This window comes from Scyliorhinus torazame, chromosome 12, assembly GCF_047496885.1.
Source record: "Scyliorhinus torazame isolate Kashiwa2021f chromosome 12, sScyTor2.1, whole genome shotgun sequence".
NCBI lineage: Eukaryota > Metazoa > Chordata > Chondrichthyes > Carcharhiniformes > Scyliorhinidae > Scyliorhinus > Scyliorhinus torazame.
Window position 1 is genome coordinate 80,770,644 of NC_092718.1, and position 6,127 is coordinate 80,776,770.

A 6,127-nucleotide genomic window follows, 5' to 3' on the forward strand; every position below is an offset into this window, starting at 1 on the left:
ATTATAAATGGTCTCAGTAGTGAATGTAAACCTAATGTGCTTCTGCTAAAAAGTGTCTTAAGTCTTATGGATGATGAAAGGAAAGCTTAAAGGCTTACTTAGTGTTGTATTCTTTGGGGGTTGTATTTGAATTGATGGTTGCTAAGATGTTCACTGTATGTTTTAAAAAGATTAACTTGAGTTCATAGAAGAAACATTGTTTTGCTTGAAAAAATACTTTTCCATTTCTGCTGTACCACACCTGTAGAGTGGGCCATGTGCTCCCCATACCACAATCTATTAAAAATTGTGGGTCAGGTGAACTCCATGATACACTTTGGGGTTCTCTAAACTCTGGCCCATAACATTATACAAATGTTAGCTAAATTCTTAGATTAAAGCTTGTTTTTTTGAGTCATTCTCGATCCACAGTATAAATATTTCCCACTTACTCTGTCTTTTAGCCTTGACAATGGGTCATCTGGACTTGAAATGTTAGCTCTTTTCTCTCCCCACAGATGCTGCCAGACCTGCTGAGATTTTCCTACATTTTCTCTTTGGTTTCACCTGCTCTATTTAATTGTTCCCTAAAAATAGACACGTAATCCAATAATGTAAGTTCCGACTGCTCACTCACCAATTTCTCCTTAATCAATTTAAGTGGTCCTCTTACCTCAGGACCAAAAATTAGTTCAAAAGGACTAAATTTGGTTGACTCATTAGGTGGATCCCTAATTGCAAACAGTACAAATGTAATTCGTTTATCCCAATCCTCTGGATAATCTTGACAATAAGCCCTCAACATGTATCCCAATCCTCTGGATAATCTTGACAATAAGCCCTCAACATTGTCTTTAATGTCTGATGCCACCTTTCTAACGCTCCGTGCGATTCTGGATGATACGCAGTTGATTTAAATTGTTTTATTCCGAAGCTATCCATAACCTCCTTGAATAATCTCAAGATAAATTTTGATCCTTGATCTGATTGTATTTCTGTGGGTCGTCCATATCTGATAAAAATTTAAGTAACTCCTCCACAATCTTTTTAGCTGTAATATTACGGACTGGAATGGCCTCTGAAAACCTTGCAGACATATCCATTATAGTCAAAAGACATTGATTCCCACTTTTTGTTTTAGGAAGCAGTCCTACGCAATCAATTGAGACCCTCGTTAAAAGATGCTCAAATGCTGGAATGGGCATTAAGGTTTTCCTTAATCCCAATGACCTCCTACTGGTACTTCATGTGCTACTCACAACACCTCCTTTCAGTACCCTACCAGCAATACTATTTGATGAACCTCTGCCCACTTTTCATCCGCCTACATATGTAAAGGTCTCCATTTTCTCATTATGGCATCATTTTTAAGGTAATAACACTCTAGTATATACTCAGATTCCTCTTCCGTGTATGCTTTCTGATACATCCATTTTATTTCTATATCTTTCTGTTGTAACTCCGCCAATTTTCCTGAACTAAAAATATCCGCTTCATCATCCACCTGTTCTTGTTTGTTTCCAACCATCTGATCAAAAATCATTTCTGATAATTGAACTTCAACTTCATCTTCACTCTTTGATTTCTCCTCTTGTCTTAACCTGTGACTTTGTGAGTTTTTATTACTACACAATCTGGAAAAATCCCAGGATATTCATCCTTCAACAATTCAGTTGTCTGATTTTCCACTGGCTTATCAACCACCGTAGGCATCACTCCCACCTGCGATCCAGCTATATTATTACCCAAGATAATTGTATTCCTGGACAAGATAGTTTCTCTATTACTCCTACTGCCACTTCACCACTCTTCACTGGACTTTCCAACCTTACCTTATATAATGGAACACTACTCCTCTCACCCTGAATTCCACATATTACCACCTTTTCTGGCAACATTCTTCCCAAACTACATAACTCCTCATCTCTTACCATTAAGGATTGACTATCTCCCGTATCTCTTAAAATTGTGACTTCTTTACCTGCTCCTCCTGATACACATGAGTAAACTTTACCCACACAAGTAAATTCTTTAAAGAGATCTTCCCCCATATCGTTTATCTCCACATATCTCCGAATAGCCTCCCTCACCCACGCACACACCTCCTCCTCCGCTAACAGCCCTACATCTAATCTCCAGTGCGGGTGTTGGCCCCCCTCCTTGCTCACCCGTAAATCCACCCAGCGAGCCAACACCACTATCGCCGAGTACTCAACGTCCACCACCCCAGCCAACAACGTCTTATCCATAACGAAAAAGTCAATTCGGGAGTACACTTGTGTACATGGGAAAAGAATGAGTGCTCTTTCGCTCTCGGCCACCCAAACCCCATTGGATCCATCCCCCCATGTGTTCCATAAACCCCTTTAGTTCCTTCGCAAACGTCGACACCCTCCCTGTCCTCGAACTCAACCGATCCAGCCTTGGATCCATAACCGTATTAAAGTCTCCCCCCATAATCAGCTGATGCGAGTCCAGATCACTCGCCTCATGAACTCTACACCATCCCAGTTCGGTGCATAAATGTTGATCATCACAACCCGCATCCCCTCCAGCTTCCGCTCACCATAACGTATCTGCCCCCGAATCCGCCACTATAATTCCCACTTTGAACGCCACCCGCTTATTAATCAAAATCTACACCTCCCCTTATCTTGGAATCTAGCCCCAAATGGAATACCTGCCCTACCCACCCCTTCCTCAGCCTAGTATGATCTTTAAGCTTTTCAGATGTGTGAACACACAGGCCATCTTGACCGGCCCATTCAACCCTCTCACATTCCATGTGATCAGCCTGGTCGGTGAGCACCTGCTCCCTCTCACCCTTGCCGATCAGCCATAACCCTTCCTGGGCCAGCCTCTAGCCCGCGTCCCGCCCTCGGGCGCCCACCATCATCGACTCTCACCATGTCCCCCTTCAACAGTCCCTCCCCTGTCAGCAGACTTTTACCCTCCTCCCTTTCCACCCCACACCCCATAAGAAAATAACAATCCCAACCCCCATCCACACACTTACTACCTGCTCACCCCCCACTGCGCCTCTGTGAGCTAACCCGCACAGATAGCCTGGTAGCCCCTGCCCATGGCACCTAGCACCCAACCCCCCACTGATTCCCCTCCCCCCACTCAACCAACCTCCCAGTGCAAACTTTACTATCCCCAACCAACACATGGAAAAGAGCAACTTACCATCCCCCACCAAAACAAACAAACCCAATACAGAGCAATGGCCCCAAGTACACTGCAAAAGTGGTTCATACAAACCAGAAGAAAAACCAAGATACAAGATAGGAACATCCCCTCCAGAGTTCAATGTCCTCATTCTCCTGCCAGTCCATTGCCTCCTCTGGCGACCCAAAGAAGAGTTCCCGGCTTTCATACGTTACCCACAGACACGCAGGGTACAGCATGCCAAACTTCACCCCCTTCTTAAAGAGGGCCGACTTCACCTTATTGAAACTTGCCCTCCTCTTGGCCAGTTCTGCACCCAGGTCCTGGTAGACGCGCAGCTCACTACCTTCCCATGTACCGCACCTCGTCTGCCTGGCCCACCTCAATATCCGTTCCTTATCCAGGAACCGGTGCAGTCGCACCATAATTGTCCTCGGCAGCTCGTTCCTCTGCGGCTTCCTCATCAGCGCCCTGTGCGCCCGGCCCACCTCCAAGGGCCGAGCAAAGCCTCCTTCACCAAGCAGCTTCTCGAACACTGTGCCACATATGCACCGCGCCCGCCACCTCATTGTCCTCCGGCAGACCCACAATCCTCAAATTCTGCCTGCGCGACCTATTCTCCAGGTCCTCCACTTTGTCCTGCAGCCTATTCTGATGATCTCTCATCAGCCCCATCTCTGCCACCATCGCGGCCAGCTGCTCATCATGCTCGCCCACTGCCTCCTCCACCTTCTGGATTGCCTGGCCCTGCACCTCCAACCTCAGCTCCATGCGGTCGATCCCCACTTTTATAGGATCCACCACCCTGGGCCAGGTCCTCCAAGTTCTCCTTCCTCTGCTGGGCAAACGTGGAGGAAGCTCACTAACTGATCCATTGACCACTGGGCCGGCAGGCTCGGACCCTGACCCTCCGTCACCAACCTTTGACCGTTACACTGTCATTTTTCTACCACTTCTGGTGCACGACTCCATACACCGATGGGATACTCTCTTCTTCCACCCCTGCTGCACCTTTTACGAACATTCAGCTCCACCGTTCTCCGGGGAAAAGGCCCAAAAGGTCCACCACGAGCGGGAGCCACAAAATGTACGACCACTCATTCCATGGTTGCCACCGGAAGTGAGGGCAGTGGATGTTGTCTACATGGGCTTCAGTAAGGCCTTTGACAAGGTGTCACATGGCAGACTAGTATAAAAGATGAAGTCACACAGGATCAGAGGTGAGCTGGCAAGGTGGATAATGAACTGGCTAGGTCATAGAAGACAGAGGGTAGCATGGAAGGGTGCGTTTCTGAATGGAGGGCTGTGACTAGTGGCATTCCCCAGGGATCAGTGCTGGGACCTTGGCTGTTTGTAGTAGAAAAAGGATTTGGAGGAAAATGTAACTGGTCTGATTAGTAAGTTTGCGGACGACACAAAGGTTGGTGGAATTGTGGAGAGTGATGAGGACTGTTCGAGGATACAGCAGGATACAGATCGGTTGGAGACTTCGGTGGAGAGATGGCAGATGGAGTTTAATCCGGACAAATGTGAGGTATTGCATTTTGGAAGGTCTAATGCAGGTGAGAATTATAAAGTAAATGGCAGAACCCTTAAGAGTATTGACAGACAGAGGGATCTGAGTGCACATGTCCAGTGGCAACACAGGTGGAGAAGGTAGTCAAGAAGGCATACAGCATGCTTGCCCTCATTGGCCGGGGCATTGAGTATAAGAATTGGCAAGTCACGTTGCAGCTGTATAGAACCTTAGTTAGGCCACACTTGGAGTATAGTGTTCAATTCTGGTCGCCACACTACCAGGAGGATGTGGAGGCTTCGGAGAGGGTACAGAAAAGATTTACCAGGATGATGCCGAGTATGGAGGGCATCAGCGATGAGGAGCGGTTGAATAAACTCGGTTTGTTCTCACTGCAATGAAGGAGGTTAAGGGGCGACCTGATAGAAGTCTACAAGATTATGAGACGCATGGACAGAGTGGATATTCAGAAGCTTTTTGCCAGGGTGGAAGGGTCAATTACAGGGGAAAAGAGATATAAGGTGCGAGGGGCAAAGTTAAGAGGAGATGAGTGATGGACGTTTTTTACACATAGGGCAGAGGGCACCTGGAACTCGCTGCCGGAGGAGGTGGTGGAAGCAGGGAATAGTGAAGTTTAGGGGGCATCTTGACAAATACATGAACAGGATGGGAATAGAGCGATACGGACCCCGAAAGGGTAGAAGGTATTAGGTAGACGGGCAGAATGATCGGAACAAGTAAGGAGGGCCGAAGGGACTTCCGGGTGCGGCGATGACCAGCTGAGTCGCACGTTTCGGCAGCTCCCTGTGAAACGGACTTTTGGGCTCTTGATAGGAGCCCCAACGGCAATTTTAACGGCTGAAAACACCGTGCGGTAAACCAGGAGGGTGTTCCCCCTGGACACGGATGGAAAAAGGAGAGGAAAGTGGCCGGATTGCAGCGGATCCTTTGGAACAACGGCAAGGAAGGCAAGCAGAAACCAAGATGGCGTCGGAAGGTGGCAGTTTCATATGGGGCCCTGAACAACAAGAGTTTTTGAAATGCTGCGTGGAGGAGATAAAAAAGGAAATGAAGAAAGAGTTGTTGGCCCCGATATTACAGGCGATTGAAGGGCTGAAAGAGGAACAAAAGACACAGGAGCAGGAGCTTCGGGTCGTGAAGGCGAAAGCAGCAGAGAATGAAAACGACATACAGGGCCTGGTGGTGAAGTCGGAGATACAGGAGGCACACCAGAAACGATCTGTGGAGAGGTTGGAGGCACTGGAAAATAACGCAAGGAGGAACATCTTGAGGATTCTTGGCCTTCCTGGAGGTGTGGAGGGGGCGGACGTCGGGGCATATGTGAGCACGATGCTGCACTCGTTAATGGGAGTGGAGGCCCCGACGGGTCCGTTGGAGGTGCAGGGAGCATACCGAGTTATGGTGCGAGGATCGAGAGCAGGAGCAGCTCCCAGAGCCATA